This window comes from Alexandromys fortis, unplaced genomic scaffold, assembly GCF_014885135.2.
Source record: "Alexandromys fortis isolate MF-2015 unplaced genomic scaffold, M_Fortis_MF-2015_v1.1 scaffold_248, whole genome shotgun sequence".
Lineage (NCBI taxonomy): Eukaryota > Metazoa > Chordata > Mammalia > Rodentia > Cricetidae > Alexandromys > Alexandromys fortis.
This window is the reverse complement of record NW_026068118.1, coordinates 1,181,073-1,201,282: the sequence shown is the minus strand read 5'-3', so window position 1 is coordinate 1,201,282 and position 20,210 is coordinate 1,181,073. Positions and strand designations below refer to the sequence as shown.

General features: G+C 40.2%; 1 protein-coding gene across 1 annotated transcript in view; it reads right to left on the bottom strand.

The window, feature by feature from the left end:
* The window catches only part of LOC126490199 (ADP-ribose glycohydrolase MACROD2-like), a 1,491,479-nt gene that overhangs the window by 560,440 nt on the left and 910,829 nt on the right, over nt 1-20,210 (bottom strand). The window lies entirely within an intron of this gene.

The window sequence follows — 20,210 nt, the reverse complement described above, 5'->3', positions numbered from 1 at the left end:
GCCTGTTTGTATCACAATTACATATCAAATAATTCTTAGATCAACAAGGGGGACATACCCTCCAAATTCTTCACCTTCACTTCCTTTATGCAATCAATGACTGTACCTTTGTCTCACAAGCTTCTCTATGCTTCTGTGTTTGCTTTTCAAGTTGAAACTATACTGGCAACGTCTTTCCAAAATCAACAAGCATAGAGACTTGTCCCTAACTCTTATTCTATGTCCTAAAATTTCTGCAATTATTTTGCCCTCTGTATGAACTTATTCAATGATCATTTCCTACATGTTTATTATTAACATTAAAGCTGTAATATAAGTACTAGTATATAACTTGTTAGATATTTGTGGTGGTTAATATTATCAATTTTATATGCTCTTGAATCATTTAGGAGAGAAGCCTCCAGGTATACATATGAGGGATCATATAGATTGTTCGCTTCTCGACGTGCCTGCAAGAGATTATTTTGATTGGGTTAACGGAGGGATGAAAACAGAAGGGTGGGGCCATGCCCTGCACTTGCATCCTGGACTGTTTAAAATAGGGAGCACCAACTAAGGATGGGCATTCACTGTTCTTGGCTTCCTAAGTGCAAAGGAAACTTGAGCAGCTGCCTCAAGGCCCAGATGCCATAACTTGCCCACCAAAATGGGCCATACTCTTTAACTATGAGTCAACAGAAGCCTCTTGTTCTTGAGTTACTTATGCCTGGGATCATTTTTATCACAGTCACAGGGAAGGTCGTTAAGATAGTATTAACATGCCCATTTCCAAAAGAAAGATTTCCCAAAGTAAAATTTCTGGCTTGAAGGGCATTTAAACTTTAAACCTCAAAAGCTAATATAAATTTTTCCAAAACTGGGCAATCAAAATGCACACTGCATTCTGCATTATCTCAGGGCAAGTTCTTATTTTATTTTTTTATTCTTTTGAAAATTTTCCCCAACATTAATTGCTACCAGTCTTTTACTTGTTTTGTTTAATGGCCAGTATACTGCATGTAAAATAAAATCCTATTCTGTTTTATTTTTTTGTTTTCCTGTAAATCAGAGATTCTTTCACGTGCTTACTGGTCATTCATATGTCTTCTGTTATGACTGTTCTATTTACATTTGTCTAACGTACTAATGAGATCCCTCTCTTTTTCCTTAAATCGTTTTTACAGGTTAAAATTCTAATAATTCTGTCGATTGTTGTCCCCCAATTTTTCACACATGATAGTAAAACCTAAAACACTCTGATAAATCTTCCTACTCACAAAATATTATCAGCATTGTCCAAAATCTGTATTAATAATATTATTTATTAAAATGTATATAATTTGTGCTAGCAAGTTGGTTGTGGGTAAAGACAGCTACTGCCAAGTCCGACCACCTGAATTTGCTACCCAGAGAGAAGTAAAGAACTGACTCCAAGTTGTCATCTGGCCTCCACATACACACTGTGGCAGGAGTGTACACACACACACAGACAGACACACACACACACACTACAGAGAGAAAATAAATATAATAAACTTTATAGTAATAATCCAGGCATAGCTATAGCTCTTTTGTTTTGTTGCTTCTCATAATGTGTTACATGTATGTCAACACAATTCATTAAATGAATAAGTAGTTATAATGGCCATTCTTGGTTGTCAACTTTACTATATCTGGGATCAACTAAAACTCAAGAAACTGGGCACACCTGTGAGGACTTTTCTTGACAGGATTATTTGGTATACATAGGCCTGCCCTAAACCTGGATCATTTGAGGTGGGAAGACCTGCCCTAAATCTAGTCCACACATTCTGCACAAAGACAAGGTTCTGCACAAAGTCTACAGAGACAGTTTAAAAGAAGCTTTTGTTTTTGGCCTGCTTATCCTTGTTCTTGTTGGCAACTTCACCTACTCTGCTTCAGAGGCAACCATGCACTGGCATTTGGATATATATCTATAATATTCTAATGTAGATCAAAGAGCAGATGAGGCATCCAGCCTTGGACTAAGCAGCTATCAGATCCTTTACCGTTCTGTTCTGTGACAGTTGTTGGTGGACTAGCCAGACTACAAAGCCAGTCTAATAATTCACTCTTTTTATGTATATATATGTGTGTGTACATATATATGTGTGTACATATATATATACATATATATGTGTGTGTGTTCATTGTATCAGTTCCGTTATTCTAAAGAACCCTGACTAACACAGTTATTCTCCACTTGAGTCCAAATGCTGGTTTTGCCTCACAGTGAGCGTCTAACACCATGCAGATGCATTTGTGAACTCCTTGTCAGAAAATCCTATCAATAGGTTGAAGCCACCCCCATAAAACTGTGTGAAGGAAACCAAAGAAAGAGAAAAGATGTTGTTTCTGTTCTGGTAAATGGTTCTCAAAAATTGTGAAATTGTTTCAGAAAGTACATTAAAATCAAGGAGCCAGAACCTTTTATTTTGGAAATATAAAACAGAGTAGCTCAAAAATGAATCAAGTAAAATGGGCAAATTAAGGCAACAGAGACACCTCAGGAAAACATAATGGATCATTGTAAAAGAAATAGAACAGTTAAACAACCAGGACTTAGTGAAAAAATAAATTTTGCTATCATTTTTTTACAGCAGAAAGTTATCCTTACACCTAGAAAATATAACATATACACAGAGAATCTTCAGATGAGGACTTTGCATCATTAGAAGTAGTAAGGCAGTAGACAATAAATGAACCAACTCAAACTGGCTTGAGCAAGTCACAAGATATAGTGACACATGATTTAAATGTTCAGGAGCTGCTGACTTCAGGTCCTTAATGATCCAGGGACTCATGACATCATAACTGGCATCTTCTTAAATCTCTTTTAACATCTCTCTTGGGTTAGAGTGGTAGCCAGACAGGTTCAAGATACTTCCAAACAAATGCAGGCTCTCTGAGGGTCTACTATAGCATTAATGCTATGTCTATACCAAAGCTTCCCAAACCTATTACTTGATGGGAACCAATATTTTTGTGTCCAATCCTAAATCAGTCTATAAAGCTAGAAGAGTAAGCAAACAGCCAGTTTGGTTTCCTGACCCATCCTATGCTTTCCTAGATAAATTACCATGGAAGAATCCTAGATCACACATAAGACTTTTCAGGCTAGAAATGGATCCCTATTAGAATAAGTAAAATAGTAGCTAGGAAGTTTTGTATGATGAAAATGCTGAGGAATTGAAACACAAGTTTGTCATATGAATAAATGTAGTGTTTCCAATCTAAGGATCCACATTGTCAATAGGCTTCCAAGAGAAGGAAACTGCCTTGAAGAAGATCAAGTCTCTCTGTCTCCTAGCCACTATAGACCCTCACTAACTTCATGCTCTATCTCTTATACTCTCACCTAACTTCAAGTTAGTTCTCAAAAACTTGGCAGGCCACTGGAAGTCTTCAGAGATTTCAGAAGATCCAAATGGCATTCTTTTGGATTATTAGTTTACAATGGAGAATATTTAGTTTCCTTGAAAGACCAAGGAAAGTTTTATTAGCAGACAGCAAGGAAAACACACTGCAATGTTAAGCAGCTACTTCGTAAGTGAGCCCTGCAGCTGAACTTCTAGCCTCTTCGCGGGGTCCACATCCCTTCTTCACTTTAAATCATCACATCCTTATTGCCCATAGCCATCCACTGACCTCAGCACACCAAAACAGCGTGAGGAGACTGTAGGCATGAGACATTTTAGAGGACTTCAAGGAGAGTATATGGAAAGCAATGAAGAAAAGATGACAGGTAGGAGGGATTTTATTCTCACTATAAAGTTTCATTATTACAAAAAAGAGCCAGTTTTTGATCTCTGAATACTATGGACGCTTCTCAGATACTGTGCTCTTAAGAAATGAAGAGAAGGATCAGTTTTGAGGAGCGCTTGCTGCTCTTCCAGAGGACCCACGTTTGGGTTGCAGCATTCACATTGGGAAGCTCACAAATGCTAGCAATTCCCATTCTGGTGGATTGTGAATGCCCTAATATACAGAGGTACACACTAATATACATAAATAAAAGTCAAAAGTAATCTTGACAATAATAAGAGTTTAATTTTTTTTTACTTCCTCTTACCTACAGATTTCCTTAAGGTACTATTCTTGTCCTCTTTCTTCCTACCAGATATTTTCTGGACTGTATGCACTTACTATAATTCTTATTTTTTCAAGGTTTTAGGTATTAGCTTTAGGTGTGAAGGTTCACCAATACCACATAGCATAGACTACTGAGGGGCTGAAGATGGCCAGGTACTGGTGAAGGAACACATCCCCAAAACACTAACCCAAAGCTACCATCTTGCTCACTGGTCTCAGCTGTTAATCTAGAAGAGGTCCTGTATTTGATGAGGTAGGAACCCTAGAAATATATGAGGAACTTTGAAAGATCTTTAATCTCATGTAATGGTTAGTGAGCACCTACTGAACAGATGGCAGATTTTTACAACTGCCTATGACCTTTATCTGCTTAAAGGAACCTCATAATCTTTGTAGGCATAGTGTTGTCAGATCCTGTGCAGTTGGCCAAGAAGAGAGCTGGTATTTAAAAGGAACATTATATGTATATCTTCAAGCTTATATTAGTTAGGGTATCTATTGCTGTGAGGAGACCCATGGCAACAGCACCTCTGATAAAGGAAAGTGTTTAATTGAGGTGGGTGGCTTACAGTTCAGAGGTTCAGTCCATTATCATCACGGTAGAACATGGCCAGTGTGCAGGCAGACATGGTGCTGGAGAAGAGTCTGTGACTTCTATGTCTTGCAGGCAATAGACAGTGATATGTGCCACCGGGACTAACGAGCATAGGAGATCTCAAAGCCCAATTCCACGGTGACACATCAACAAGACCATACCTACTTCAACAGGGTCATAGTTCCTAATAGTGTCATTCCCTTTGTGGGCCATTTGCTTTCAAATCATCGCAATGTCCTTGCCTTTACCACTGATGATGTCTTTCCACATATATTTAAACAGTTTTACAAAACTGAAGTTTACTTCCCTGGAGGAATCCAAATGTCAGCCTGAGTTTGTCAGAGAAAAGGAGCCATGGTCTCATTAGGAGAGGAAACTTCCCTCATAAAAGACATTTCCTTTTAATGATTAGTGCCTATGTGATCTGTCTGAGTGGACACCATCCTTGATATACAAGAGTGAGGTATCTGAAAATATGTGGATTTGCTATGGTAGGGTTCCCTAGCCTTCAGCTGTGAACTTAGGCAATTTGACATTCTTATTCCCATTTATTATGTAGACCGAGCTGTTCTGTTTGGTTCTCTTATCTCTATTTTACAGAGGAGGAGAGCCATAGCTAATATATATGAAATAACTATAGCAAGAGATGTGGCGTGATTCTTTGTCTATGCAAATTTAGAGGCATGAATCATTACAGGATACCAGACAGTCCTAGGGACCTGAGACTTACTCACCTACCACCAAAGCATAGTTTCCAATGGCTCAGTATTATCTCAGTGCAATAGCTGTAACACAGAGTAATGATCCAAGGTGGGGGCATTTCAGTAAGAGGCAGAGAACTCTGCTAATAAATTTCACCATCCTTGTAAGGTGATGTCATATTTTGGCTTGCAGTCACAGTATTGTGGATAGCATTGGAGTAATACTTAGGTATCCTTCACTTCCACATTCATAGGTCTTCTCATTCTCCATGTAAGGAGTCTAACGGCTTCATCTTCCCTCTGAGGTAGTTCAGCTGTTCATCATCCATAGGGTCTAATTATATGACACCAATGTAAATTCTTGTGAGATTATCCCTGATTACACAAGGAGCCATCAGAAAGAATAAGGAGATGATGGCCAATTCAGTTTGGTTGATTTGAGCAACAAAAGGTGTTATAAACTTGAATTTCTATCCTTACACAGTTTTAGCTTCTCAGAATGGCAGCATTTTAAATACAAAATAACCAAGGTTTAAAATCTCCATGAAACCCTAATTCCACTGAAAACATCAAAAGAAACAGAAAAATAACTTCAGCACTAGAATCTTGGGAAATATACGGCAGCTAGAGAATCATAATCATTCTTACTAATTCTTATATCCAGTACAAGCAACATTTCAAATCAGATACTTCCTTAAAATGAAAAAGAAAAATAGAAAATTAATTTTATTTCCCCTTTCAGCTTCATTCTTAGCGAGTACTCGCCTGTCAGTTGAGGATCAGACAAAATGAAGTGATGTAAGGTCAACTGTTCACTGTAATAAGTGAAATCTGAAAATGAAACTAGAACTTCTACAGAAAGAAAGCCAAATTTCACATCCACCAGCTCAGTCTATTCTACCCCAGCTCTGCATCAGAATCCCCAGAAAAACCTCCAGGTAAACCCTGATGTGCAGGTCACACCCAAGTTCAGTTACATGAAGATGCCTTCAAAGAACTTGTGTCTACTTGTTCATGCCATGTGCATCCACAGATAACTGACATTGACTTAGGGGAATAAGAATAACCAAACTCTTGTTCCCAAGTAGCCAAGCACAATGGGAATACACTGAAAGTCTAATCTCTGGGCAGATGCTCATCCACTGCCCAGAAGATATAATAGATCCAAACTATTTTGATGAGAGAGATGTCCTATATGAAAACGTTGTTTGAGGAAGAAAGTAGACACAAAGATCTGGAGGCTGAGAAGCGATGGATGCATTTTCAAAAGAATTGGTGGCCTAAGAAGCCAGAGAATGACACCTACCAAAATACCACAAGAAGATCTTCTTGTTTTCGAAGCTCAGATAGTTCTTTCAGGCCTAGTATTTGGTTTTGGAATTCCAGTTGTCCCAGCAATTACTGTCATATGATAATTCACAATTATCATATAACAAGCACAGTTACCTGGAAGGGAATGGCCCAAAGCTCACTTTTCCAGAGACATCCTGTGGCTAACATGTGCTGAGGTCAACAAAGCTACTCCTTGGGCTCTCTGGGTTTCTATTAAGCTCATAAAAGGGATATTTCACACTGTAGAAAGCTCATTTTTACTTTACAGATTTATGAGGGGAGCCAGTGTGACCGATGAAAATGTCAATCAATTCCTGTTTTAAAAATATGAGTTAAAATGAGAGGTCAGCCAGCACGGAGAAGGTTACAATCCTTATAGGAAAACTGAGCGCAGAGGTTACAAAAGAGGAAGAGATGTAATGAGGGTGATTCTGCCATAAAAATCCAAGTAATTAATTTCCCTTCAAAACATGCATCAAATTTCACAACTATAATAGTCACACGCTGGCCCTCGTGAAAACATATGATAGTTATTAGCTCAAAGCCGTATAGCCTCTCACCAGCAGAATTCTTACGCATAAAACCCAAATGTCAGTTTTTTGAGGACGAGCTACATTGTGAGTTTTATAGTAAGTGTGGTAACCCAAGGGCATGTATATACATCACACATCTAAATGGGTTCAGTGGTTTCATTTATCATGAGTTGAATGTTCTTAGATGCTTAGATACTAGAGACACTTTTATCCCTGCCTCTGATTACCTGTATCCAATAAAACGGTGGCATCTCATTTATCATACCCGCAAATTACTAGACTGGATGTTACTAACTAGAATCTTCATTACATCAGATGACAGAGAAGTGGGATCGATATGTTCACAGCTAACATTGTTGATTAGAAAGTGGAATGCTGGGTATTATCCTTTTTTTTTCTGTTAAATGGGCTCATTGGCAGTTGACAAATTATTTCTTTACAGGCAACAAGCCTGATGACTCAGAATGCATGTGATTATCAAGCCTGGTTGTCTCTCCCCATGTCACGTCATACTTGCTTTTCTCTAAAAGGACAAACTTTAAGTCCGGATGTTCCTGTACCTTTCCAGTACTTGTAGCCTCTGCATGGCCTGGCACCTACTAGTAGCCACAGTGTCTCCTCATGAGGAAGCAAAGCAGCATTTGACACACCAGTCCTTTTAGACATTAAGTGAAGTCATGTAAACATGGCACTTAATACAGAATTAAGAGAGAGTCAGAAGTGAATGATCAATAAGGATCTTTGTACAGTGTGATTAATTAGTTCCTATCTATATCTAGGACACCTCTGCATTGCAGATCTGTTCTTTATACAGTGTGTTGGGAACCTAGCCTAACATGTTAGGTAGCGTCTCATAAAATTGAAAAATGAAACTTTAAGAATACTCACAATAAATATAGATGATATGTACATATAACTGTGTATGTGAAAACAGAAGCATACTAGCCCAAATTTTCAGATCTTGGAAACAGCTCAAAAACGTTTGCAGTTACATAACAACTCTCTCTCTCTCTGTCTCTCTCTCTGTCTCTCTCTCTCTCTCTCTCTCTCTCTCTCTCTCTCTCTCTCTCTCTCTCTCTCTCTCTCTCTCTGTGTGTGTGTGTGTTAGGAGAGAGGGAAACAACATCTGTTGGTGAGACTAGTGATGAGAGGAGACAACAGTGTAGGGAAAGGAATGGAGTGTAGGGAGGGAGACACATGGATTTAAAACTGCTGTGCAATACTAACAACCCATAAGGAGAAAGGAGTAAAAATGCAGATCTAGTAGCAAATTGTTCTCATTAAAGACAAAGGTATACAAACATGATGATTAAAACTAAAATGACTCCAAGGCCCTGCCTATGTCATAAATATCTGTCAGCTGAAAGCCCATTACAGTGAACGCATGCATAGCTCACAGCCACTACTGGTAACTGACTACAGTCGGCTTCTTTTCTCCATAAACCCAGCATTCCTTTTCCAAGCACTGTTGTGATATGGTGCCTAAAGCTTGGATGGTGACGAAAAATTAAGTCAATGTTAGAACACATCATAGTTTCTGATCTCATCCAAGCTCCAGGAGAAAAGTCACAACTGTCTGTGTGTCTTGGATTCTTGAAGCATAAAGCCCTCATCACCCTATAAGAGACTGTTACCTACTCCAGGGAAGAAGAATTTCAAGTCTTTGGTCCAGGCTGCTTGCTGGGTAAGCTTCAGTGAACTTACAATAAAGTGATGACTAGAGATTATAGCCTAAGGTGTGACCCTGTCTAAGATCCGAAACTATGTGCCAATGTGCAGATATTCATCCATGAGACTTTTCAGTATACGTCAGGAAAAGAAGGTTAACAGGTCCTAACCCATCACTCCTCTTTCCAAGTTAGCTACATAACCTCCTAGACTCTTCTCTGTTTCTTTATAAGGGGAGGGGATTTACTAATCTATCAAGATATTTTTATACTTATAAAGATTAGAAATAATATACAACGTTACTTATAGCCATATCAGTTTCAACTGGAACACATGTAAATAAAATTCTAAAAATATACACCATACTCTGATGTTATGACTCATTAGTTAGTTATGTCTTTTCGTCAAATCCGACTTGAGCAGTGAGTTGTGGGGGTCAGGGAGGGAGAAGTTAAAGCAGGGAGTCTGTGGTGCAATGAGAACTGGAGTACCCACATTTCAGGAAAATCCTAAGAGAACTTTCACATACGAGGAGAGAGGGAGAGCCAGGGAGGGAGAAAGAGAGACTCAGGAATGGGCATTCAGTTTACTTTGCCATGCAAAACAAGCAACAGCCCTTAGGAGAGCTGATGCTCAATGAGCCCTGAGTGGTGTGTTCAAGGTGGCTTTGGACAAGTCACTGTCATATCCATCTTAGTGTTGGGAAATATTCCGCTCTACTCTAGGACTCAAGCCCCAGCCTGCAGAGAGGAAAGTGGATTTGTCAGTTAGTTTCAGAGACGAGAAAAGTTTTAAATACAGTTTTAAAAATTCATGAAAGCCAATGCTTTAATTATACTTTATTATACTTAGTTATCTGCGAGAGGTGAAATGGAAAATTTAGAGAAAACGAAGCTGTTCAGTTCTCTAGTTTGATCCCTGACAGCTTTTCCAGGAATTAGAACATTCCACCACCTACTCACAAGACCCTGGCTCTGAGTTCTGTGAAAGCCAGATGGCAGAGCTGTGAACACTATTGCCCACGGTTACAACCAGCGAAGGTAAACTTGATTAGAGGAGAAGCGAAGCTATTGTTCTTGTCTGATGCAGTTCAGCTAAACAGCATGTCCTTAACGCTAAGGAGGGACGGAAGAGGATGGGCTCTGCCACTTGCCGTCTAGCATCATGGCATTTTGTTAAATAGCTCAGTAGTCTTCTGAAAACTAAAAGCACTTCAAAATAGGTTTCCTTTTTCCTTTTCTGCTGTGTGGCTCTCTTCCCTCACCGTCTTCTACTTTGGCTCATTACTTATCGTTAGCTCTTGTCTCAGGGTTTACCATCTTCTTGCTTGATAGAAGCAAGAAAACATTTGTTAAAATTATACATTCCCTACATAGAGGTGGTGAGACGGGGACAGGGGGGTTTATGCTTTTCCCAGGAGCCATAGGTTATCAAACAAACAAACAACAACAAAAGTACATTCAACAAATGCGGGATGCTCCCTTCCAGTAACCATCCAGAAGGGTCCCAGAGAGTGTCCAGAACTGCATAGGGTAACTGTGTCATAGCAGCTGAGCAAAGTTTTTCCACCAGAACTTGATGATGCAAACCGATTACGGAAGATACCACACACTTGGAGGGTAAGGGATGGAGAAATTAAGATAGTACAACCAGGAGGCTTCCTCCCTGCTGGCTAGCTTTCAGAGTACTGGAAGGCTCTGTGTAGGGTTGTTGGGAAGAAAAATGTCACCACCAATCACTATCACACCCCAACTGTTTCATGTGCCAGCTACAGCAATTATCAGCCTGGGAGTGTATGCCTATTCATCCAAGAGTGCCATAAATACTGTGCGGTCACTAACAGACTTTTAAATGTATCTGAGGTCCACTCCCCATGGAAAGGAAAGTATGTCTGGTATCGTCAAGGAACTAAGGCTGGAGAGGTTATAGGCTCTTGGAGAAAACAAGAGCTATTAACTTTCTAAATAGACATAGCAACAATTTGCCTTTAAAATGCCTATCCCCCGTTTTTGGGTTTTTTTTTTTTTTTTTTTTTGAGACATGGTTTCACTGTGTAACTTTGGAATTCGTTCTCGAACAACTCGCTCTGTCTACATGTTGGCCTCAAACTCACAGAGATCCACCTGTCTCTGCCTCCCCGTGCTGGGATTAAAGGCATGCACCACTACTGCCTGGGCTAAACGCCTATTCTTATACTAAGTTAATACAGCTCCAACATCCTATCAGAGAAACTTCCTTTTTCCTAATATAGAGGTTCACAACTGGTCAAAGTGTAAAGAATAAGGGCTGTGGGTAATCACTGCCAAATAGAACATCTACGTCATATTCCCTTACCTCTAAGACTCAGAGACCATCACTAAAAAGGAGACAGAGAAATTATCTAGGTCAGGAGGAGGAACGCTGTGAGGCAGTGTCTTCTGGACACGTCAGAGCCATAGTGGCTCTGAATTCACGAACTCACAGTAGGCATGGGTTGTCTGCACAGGAGTTGTACAAGGTATAGTTGGCCAACATTTTGCATGGAAAAGGAATAGTCTCATCCCTAGCTGAGGCAACATTCACAGTTCACAACTGCTTGGGGAGGGGAAATGAGTAGTTTTCAAGGACATGTACTAAATTATGCTCATAGCAGCATTGTTTGTCATAGCCAGAACCTGGAAACAACCTAAATGCCCTTCAACTGAAGAATGGATAAGGAAAATGTGGCACATTTACACAATGGAGTACTACACAGCAGAGAAAGAAATAACGACATCTTGAATTTTGCAGGCAAATGAATGGAGTTAGAAAACATCATTTTGAGTGCAGTAACCCAACCCAGAAAGACAATTAACACATGTACTCACTCATAAGTGGTTTGTAAACATAAAGCAAAGAAAACCAGCCCACAAATCACAATCTTGGAGAACCTAGACAGCAATGAGGATCATAACAGAGACATACATAGATCTAATCTACATGGGTAGTAGAAAAAGACAAGATCCCCTGAGTAAATTAGGAGCATGGGGACCTTGGGAGAGGGTTGAAGGGGAGGAGAGAGCCAGGGAGGGGAGCAGAGGAAAATGTAGAGCTCAATAGAAATCAATAAAAAAAATGAAGTGTGGCCTATGGTGGATTGTCCATGTTCCAGCAGAATGTTCTACACACATATGTACAAGGACACTACTAATTGTACTCATCGGGGTATTTTTTTCCCCAGGGAGGGCACTGAAGTGGGGAGGGGGCCCTGGAAAGAGTGGGAAGGGTAGATATGCTCTAAATACATCGTATACGTGTCTGAAACTATCAAAGAATATTCATTTCTTAAGATTATGCCAAAAACACGTGGGAGAAATGAAGAGTCTTTCCTATGAGTGAAGCTTATAAACTTGATGAGGGATCGAACAAAATCTTGAAGACCATCTAAAAGATATTTTCAGCATCTTAGTTAGGTGCTGAGTGGGGAAAGTTGTTCCAGACTTTATCTTTGAGTAGAAATGTCTAAGGTCACTTTGCCTAGCTAATGAACAACAGATATGTAAGTAACAACAACAAAGAGAAAGAGAATCTGAACTCAGGTCCAGAGGAAGTTCACTCATGCTTTTCCCACTGTGAGCATGAATCCCTTCCCCTTTCTCTACAGAACTGATGGACCATATTCTGGGTGGGCACCAGGCAAGGCTTTAATGGATCAGGCAAGTCCACAGATGCCGAACTTGCTCTGTTTACGGGTGACGGTAGTGACAGGCAAGCCACAGTGTGCCCATGTTCGGTCTAACGGGTGAGTTAAAAGATTCGGCTGTCAGACCAGCGTGAGGCCTCATTTTTCTTCCCTGCTGCATAGGGTGCCCCTTGCTGCAGCCAGCGGTTGATTGTGATTAATTTGTCAGGGATGGCTGTACAATGTACAATGGAAATGGAGAAATGGATTGCCAATTACAGCTAGCCGCTCACACTGCCTAGCCAACAAGTCCCTTTCTGCAGATCTGACAGCCTTGGGCGCACTGGATTCGGCCTAGTGGGGAAAGAATTCGTTCTCCAGAGTGTCTTAAAGATGAAGAAAGGATTGAAGGTGACTTGAGGTTTTTTTGTCACCCTTCAGGAAATGTGTTAATGTTCCATGTTTTACATGGGGTGGAAGGGGTACTCTGTGATTTGCTTTGAATTCTGTCCATTTAAAATGCTCCGTCCTTTTGGGTTAAGTCTGAGTAGTATTAATGCAAGGTGTGAAAGATTTCTTTCTACAGTTTTTACCAAAAAGGGCCAAAGGAAAATATACCTTTGACTCCTGGAAAGCTTAGTGATGGTAATCATGGGCTTATAGAAAAAGGACAGTAGCTACACTGTCTTTGTCCCTCAGATGATCATTAGCAAACTGATACTGGTCAGTCTAATTCTAAGAAATTTCATTATGTTACGGATACTTCAGCTACCACTGTCAAAGGGCTCCGGTGCTAATTTAGTCTTACATTAGATGACTTGCTTATTTGTGTGGCAAGGGTGCTAGCAGAAGCACGTCACCTTTCCTGCAGTGAAACGAACTTATTCTCATTATCTTGTAAAGAACAGAAAGTGAGCAGACTCATTCAATGGCAATATGAAAAGGGAAAATCTGATCTTGAAATTTACCTACTAACTAAATTTTCTGTATTACTTTACAATTATCAGTACTAAAGAAATAAAAATCTTGATTTTATTTGGGAAAGAAATAGAAATAGAGAATGATTAATTAGCTATCTGAATTTATATATAAATGCTAATTACATATGTACACATATGCATTTGAGCACATACAGTAAATATAACACAGTGTTTGTGATGTATAAATGAATTTCTGTAAACTTATGATATATGTATATGTGCACATACTCATATGGTTAACATAAATATACGTGTGTCGCGTATTTTAACTATAACTAGGTTACTAGAAGATAACAAATGAATTTTATAAATAATCTTGAAATGAGAAGGGTTTTCTATATTATAAAGCCTACAAAAAATGATTGATAATTGTATCATATTTATAGACTTATAAATAAAATTATTTTTAACATACAAGAAACTCAGAAGTAGCTGCTTCTTAGAGACATATTGACAGCTTACAATGGGGTGAGATGGTACTGTTGCAGTGTCTGTAATTGTTTATATGGCTTTCTTACTTCCGAGATGTGTATATATAGCTTTAATGATAAATATTCTCCTTTTAAAACCTTACCCCATCTCACACTGTCTTTGGTAACATTGTGACACAGATGTGTTCATATGTTCCCAATAGACATGTGTCTTCAGCTAATTTTTTTAACTAAAGAACTCTCAGGACTGAAGAGTTAACATGAACTCGTCAGTCAATAATTAGCCAACGCTAAGTGAAAGGTGTGAGATGATCCACTTTAGTGCCATTGGGAACGTAGTCAGTGTGTGCCACATATCGGGTATCATACTAGACAGTGAGAGGACAGGGATAATACATGGTCCCAGCTTACTGCAACTTCATAGCCTGGAGACTCGTTGCCACATTTAGGGGTGGGAGAGAAAACAGCGAGCACATTTAACAGGTGAATTTGGATGGACAATCAATGAAGTACATTAGATTTGGCCAATCACTTGGCAGCTTGATGATTTGTTTGGAGCCTCTTAAGAGTTTTACAGATGTAGTAGGGAGGACTTTGGACCTTCCCTAAAGCAATGTTCCTTACCCTCTCTGAGGAGTGGTGGGGTGGGGTGGGAAGGTATGTGGAGGGAATGAGAGGAGGGGAGGGAGGGGAAACTTAGATTGGTATGTAAAATGAAAAAAGAGAGTTTGTTTTCTTTTTAAAATAATAATAAATTCTTTAAAGAAAAAAAAAGAGAGAACAAATAACAGCAAATGATGGGAAACGTGGAAAAATGTATATCTTATATATTGCTGGTGGGAATGTCAATTTTTCTTGCCAATAGGTGAACCGATATGGATGGTCCTAAAAAATATGGAACTATATTCACTACATGTCCTAAGTATGCCGTTTGTATGACCTGAAGGGCTTCAGGCCATCTGACCATAGAGAAACTTGTACGTCACTTGCAGCACTATTTGCAATAATTAGGCTATGGGAACAGCCCTCATGTTCAACAACAAAGGACTAGATGCAAGGACGTGGGGTACATGCACACAGTGGACTTTTATTCAGTCATAACAAGAATAAAGTTATATCATCTGCTGAAGAAAAGGAGTCTTACAGATGATCCCTTTCAAAGACGATCACTTGTAGAGACATTACTGCAGGATGGCTGCAAGGAAGATCAATACAAATATCAAAGTAGTAGATCTTTGTGGAAAGAAAACACCCGCTTCTTTGGTTGGGTGTGCTGTAAGGAAAGGAAACCAGAAGACAGGTTCATGTAGGACAGCTCTAACTCACATGCTGTCATTTCCCAACATGTTTCCCCCTTGGTTACTGGAAACAGAATCCACAGTCTCACAAGACAATACTGTGCCTTGTAATTTTGTTGTCAGAACAAGCTCAAAAGTGATTTAAATTACAAGAAAGAATATAGAGGAAGACTCTTTTTTTTTTTACAGGAAAATTTATGCGTTCATTTAACAACAATATACTGACTATCATCTATCAAATACTGGGGACTGGAGTAAGCAAATCCAGATGCTAACAGCTGTTAAAGAGGCACCCCAATCCACCTAAATTGTCAAGTGTAACAATGACTGAGAAGGAGAGCCATGGAGTTCAGTGGGGGTGGGCGGTATAGCAGGCTCTGCCGGGAATATCTAGGGAAGTCATTCTTCTCAGGGTCATGCTTGTGTTGGTCCCCACCTAGATGGGACAATGAGGACTCTCTAGGAAATAGAGGCAGTCAACAGGACCAAGGCTCACCAGGAGGATGCCAGCATCTGTGTGCAGTGTTGAAGAACTCAGGAACAAGAGGAGGTTCAAAGACCTTGCTGATGGTTATGTAGCATCCTGAGAAATGTACTCAGGGCTTTAAATGGCCTGAGAAGAGTAAATCTTTACTACTGATCCTGTATCTTCCAAGACACTTGCCTGTACCTTCCGAGAAGCAAGAATGAAAGTTGGGTAAGTCTGCATTGCTAATGGTGAGTTCAATAGCCCATGACAGGGTATTGTTAAAAAAGAGGGAGGGGTCTAAGGAACAGAACAGAACTAAATCAATTATAAGATTGGAGGATGGAGAAAGAATGTCCTGCCAGCTCATTAGGAAACATACAAAGGTTTTGCATACACCTGGGCCAGCCTCCATTTACCTCTTTGTATTTCTTCATGGCATAAGGGGAAAAGACCTGACAGTCATTACAACTGGTCCTTTCTCTGCTCACTCTTACCTCACCCCCATAGCATAGGAAGCAAACAAACAAACAAAAAAAAAGCATCACTGAGAATATCCAATTTGTTTTTTTTTAATTTCTTAAATAATTACCCCATTTCTGGTAACTTCCTAAAAATGATGCTTCTCCAGACAAGACACTGAGATAGAAAAAGCCCAAAGCAGTTTATCCAGGAAGGGCATAACTCTGAAGCCCCAGGTTTAATGCCTGGAAAGGAAGCTGTGTGATGCTGTGGGGGGGGGGAAATAAGTGAAGTGGGCAAAACAGCCTCATAAGGAAATGATTAGAATCACCTTCGCCTTCTCATCTGCCTAATTGTTTTACATGGACCCTGTGGCTTCATCTCAGGTGCTGCCTCTGGTGAGATGGAGCTGGGGTGTAGAAACACTTAGTGTAAGGATAGGGCAAAGAATGCCAAATAGAAAGACCAGTGGAGCAACAAGAAGATCCCTTGGTGCAGATAAGCCTGCAAGTCTCAGGGCATCTTCTAGGCCCACGAGTCTCGGTGCATCCTCTAGGCCCGCATGCCTTGGTGCAAACTCTAGGTCCTCATGTCTCGGTGCATCCTCTAGTCAGTCTGCATCTGTCTCAGAATGCCTGCCCTGCCATCAGCTTGCAGCCCACTTGTTCAACTCCTAGACATTTCTACCTCCTGCTGCTCTTCATTTCTGCCATCTTCCCGCACCACATTTCCTACATCATCTTACCTTTCCTGGGGATGAGCAGAGCCTTAGAGTGGAGTCTAATGGCAGAGGGCTTGCACCGGCATACTTCCTATGTAAGCCACGTAGGCCTCCTTTGCTTTATCCCCTCCCCGTGAAGAACACGCCACTTATTCCCAACGTCTGCCTTCAGAATGTGCAGAGAAATCTAAGAAAAGCATTGCAAGATGCCTATTTTTGCAGTTCTTGAATCCCTGGATGCATATCACCATTTGATCCTGGCAGTGAGGCATATTTTCATTGTTTTATGAGGGATGGAAAAGCTGATGAGTTCTCATTTCTGTCTCTACATAACATGGGAAAACAGCAATGCTGTGCATTTCTTTCTTTACTGTGGATGAGAAGACAAGATATTTGTAAAGTTGAAGAAAGAACTGAGAAGCTATAATTTAGGAAGCTAACCTTTCCCTAGGTCAGTGCTAGCAGATCTCACTGGCTTGCTAAGGGATTCAGAATTTGCAGAAGCCTGGAGCCCTTCTGCTGCTGGGGATCACGCTTCCAGGTTCCTGTAATTATATTCAAGGACTGGCATTTACAAGGTTGGTCGAATGCCTGCCTGACTTTTCAAACTGGGGCCTTGGCAGTGGTCCAGCAGCACCATAAACCACAGGACGAGCATCTTCCTGAGGGTTAATCATATGAGGTGATTTATTGGAGGAGGGCTGAAACACTGCCTAAAGAGTAAGTAATATGAAGCATTTTTAAGAAGAAGATTCCAATGTACTCAGGCTTCAGAATAAAGAAGCAATTTCAACAACAACAACAACAACAAAAAACTCCCTTACATAGGTTATGCCCTGGTACCTGCAGATACATGTGTCAGCTTTTCCTTTAGCGGGCACTCTGATGAAGTAGAAGAAGTGCTGAGATGATATAAAGAAAGATGGATGTTCAGGTACCTTCTATGTTAATTTAGCTGTCATAAGTTACAAATAGTGAATCCAGTGGCCCGACACGGGGTGATTCTTATAAACATGATCTGGCTAGAAGCAGCAGTTTGGGTAAAAGAGGCAACTGTGAGAGCAGAGACTAAGGAAGGTGAATGTTCAACTCTTACTGGTCATCAATCTTTGGGACTACATACAGATCAGGAAGAGCTTCACTTTGACTCCTTTCTCTTCTTCTACAAAAGGAAGCCTAATTTCACAAAGTCCCGTGCCTAGAATAACAGCTATAAGGAGTCAGTAGCTGCTTCAAATGGGAAGAAGTTTTCTCTAGGGACCAAACCCCAGCAGGTTATCCAATCCCAATCCCAAGATGTCATCTGTAAACACGCGAATATGAGCAACATTAACACAAGCAAGAGTGGACATGGGAAGAATGGGAGGAGGACGAGGGAAAGGCATTAATAATGTAAATACAGTATAATCATATATAAAATCACCCCCAAATAAAAATAATTCAAATTGAAAAATATGAAGAGCCTTGAGACTGAAGTTTGAAAATGGGATTAGAGTCTATATTATTCTAGACTGAGATCTCAGATCCACTGGATTCCTTATTCTCTATACTTGCCTCTCTGATATGTTGTCTGGATTGGCAATGATCTTAGTTCTTGGATGCATTAGGCTGGATGTTGCTAGGCAAGACTCTGGCTCTCTGGGTATCATTTTTCCAAGCCAGGAAAGTAAGGGTCCAGTATGATTTCTCAAGTGGTTTAGAATACCAAGTGTCTGTGGTCATAGGAAGAAAAAAATGTATTCTGGGTATTTGGGAAAATCAAAACAAATAGTGGGTTTCTTATCTCTTTAAGGAAAACATTGGAATAGCAACCCTTGATGTTGCCTAGAAAGGAATATTTAAAACTACTATAGAGAAATATGATTTAGTTTTACCCAAAGGATCAGCTACTTTACAATACTGAACTTCAATTTAAAGACCACAATGTTGAAGTAGGAGCGGCAGGGCTGCGCCCCTGGCACCCGGCCGCCTGCATGACTAGGTTATGCCCCAAAATAATTACACGGAAACTGTATTTTTTAAACATTGCCTGGCCCATAAGTTCCAGTTTCTTATTGGCTAGCTCTTACATAACCCATTTCTAATATTCTGTGTAGCCCACGAGCTGGCTTACCAGGGAGGATCTTAACCTGCGTCTGTCTGGAGTGGGAGAACCATGGTGACTCCTTGACTAAGCTTCTTTCTCCCAGCATCCTGTTCTGCTTTCTCCGCCTACCTAAGGGTTGGCCTATCAAATGGGCCTAGGCAGTTTCTTTATTAGTAAGAAATCACTCCCACATCACCACAAATAACTACTACTGCTTTGTCTCTCTTAGTAAATTCTTAATTCACTTACAAAGAAGATAAAATGTCTTTGCAACCTTTCTCAGACTTAGATAAACTGTAGGGAGCCTGGAGGGGCTTCAGCAAGTTGTCTCTATTAGGGAACGATTTGAGTACCCTGCTAATTGCTATGTAGGATGTAGAATGCACGGCATGGTGAGATCACTGGTCTCTTTCCTGGCAGGTGGCCTCTGAGTAAAACCAAATGGTGGTTAAATGAGGACAATGGTCTATCAAAGCAACATAGGGAAAATAATACAACTCACAGGCTCTTGTGATGGGGATATCTGGAGTGCAAGGCTCCTTTAAATGGTGGATAATCAGGAACCAGTGCTGGTACTCCTTCAGACTCTAAGCTAGCGAACTGAACACAGCCTTAAGCTTTGTGTAGCAAGGAGTTCTGAGTCCAGTGGGAGAACAATAACGATAAGTGTAGGAATAAAAATAACGTGAACACTGGCACCGCCAGCAATCAAAATTGCCCAAATGTACATCTGTGTGTCTGACTTTAGGGTAAATGCCACTTTCATCATTTATAGAATTTAATCGTTACAGCAATTCCATGTTACAGGCGTTACTAACTCTATTTAACAGCTGAGGTTGCTGAGGCATAGAGAGATGAATTAACCTCCTAAGGCCACACAGCTAATAATAAAAGGTATTAGAATTTAAATGCAGATCAATGGGACCCTGAATCTTATATCCAAGGCAACTTTGATTTAGGGCTTCTTTTTCCTTAGATCCCTGAGAGAACACCACTGTAAGGGTACGGATCATTAGATTACACACAGTGACACAAACCACATAGGCCAGTGGACTTCAGAGCCTTCAAGAACAGGACGATTTTAGAGAGACACAAGAAAGGTCAAGCAACCCAAAAATGTAAGTATGGATTATCTCAGGGAATATTTTCCCAACAGGAGTTTTCTCTTCCATTCACGGATACACAACTAAACAAAAATGAAATGT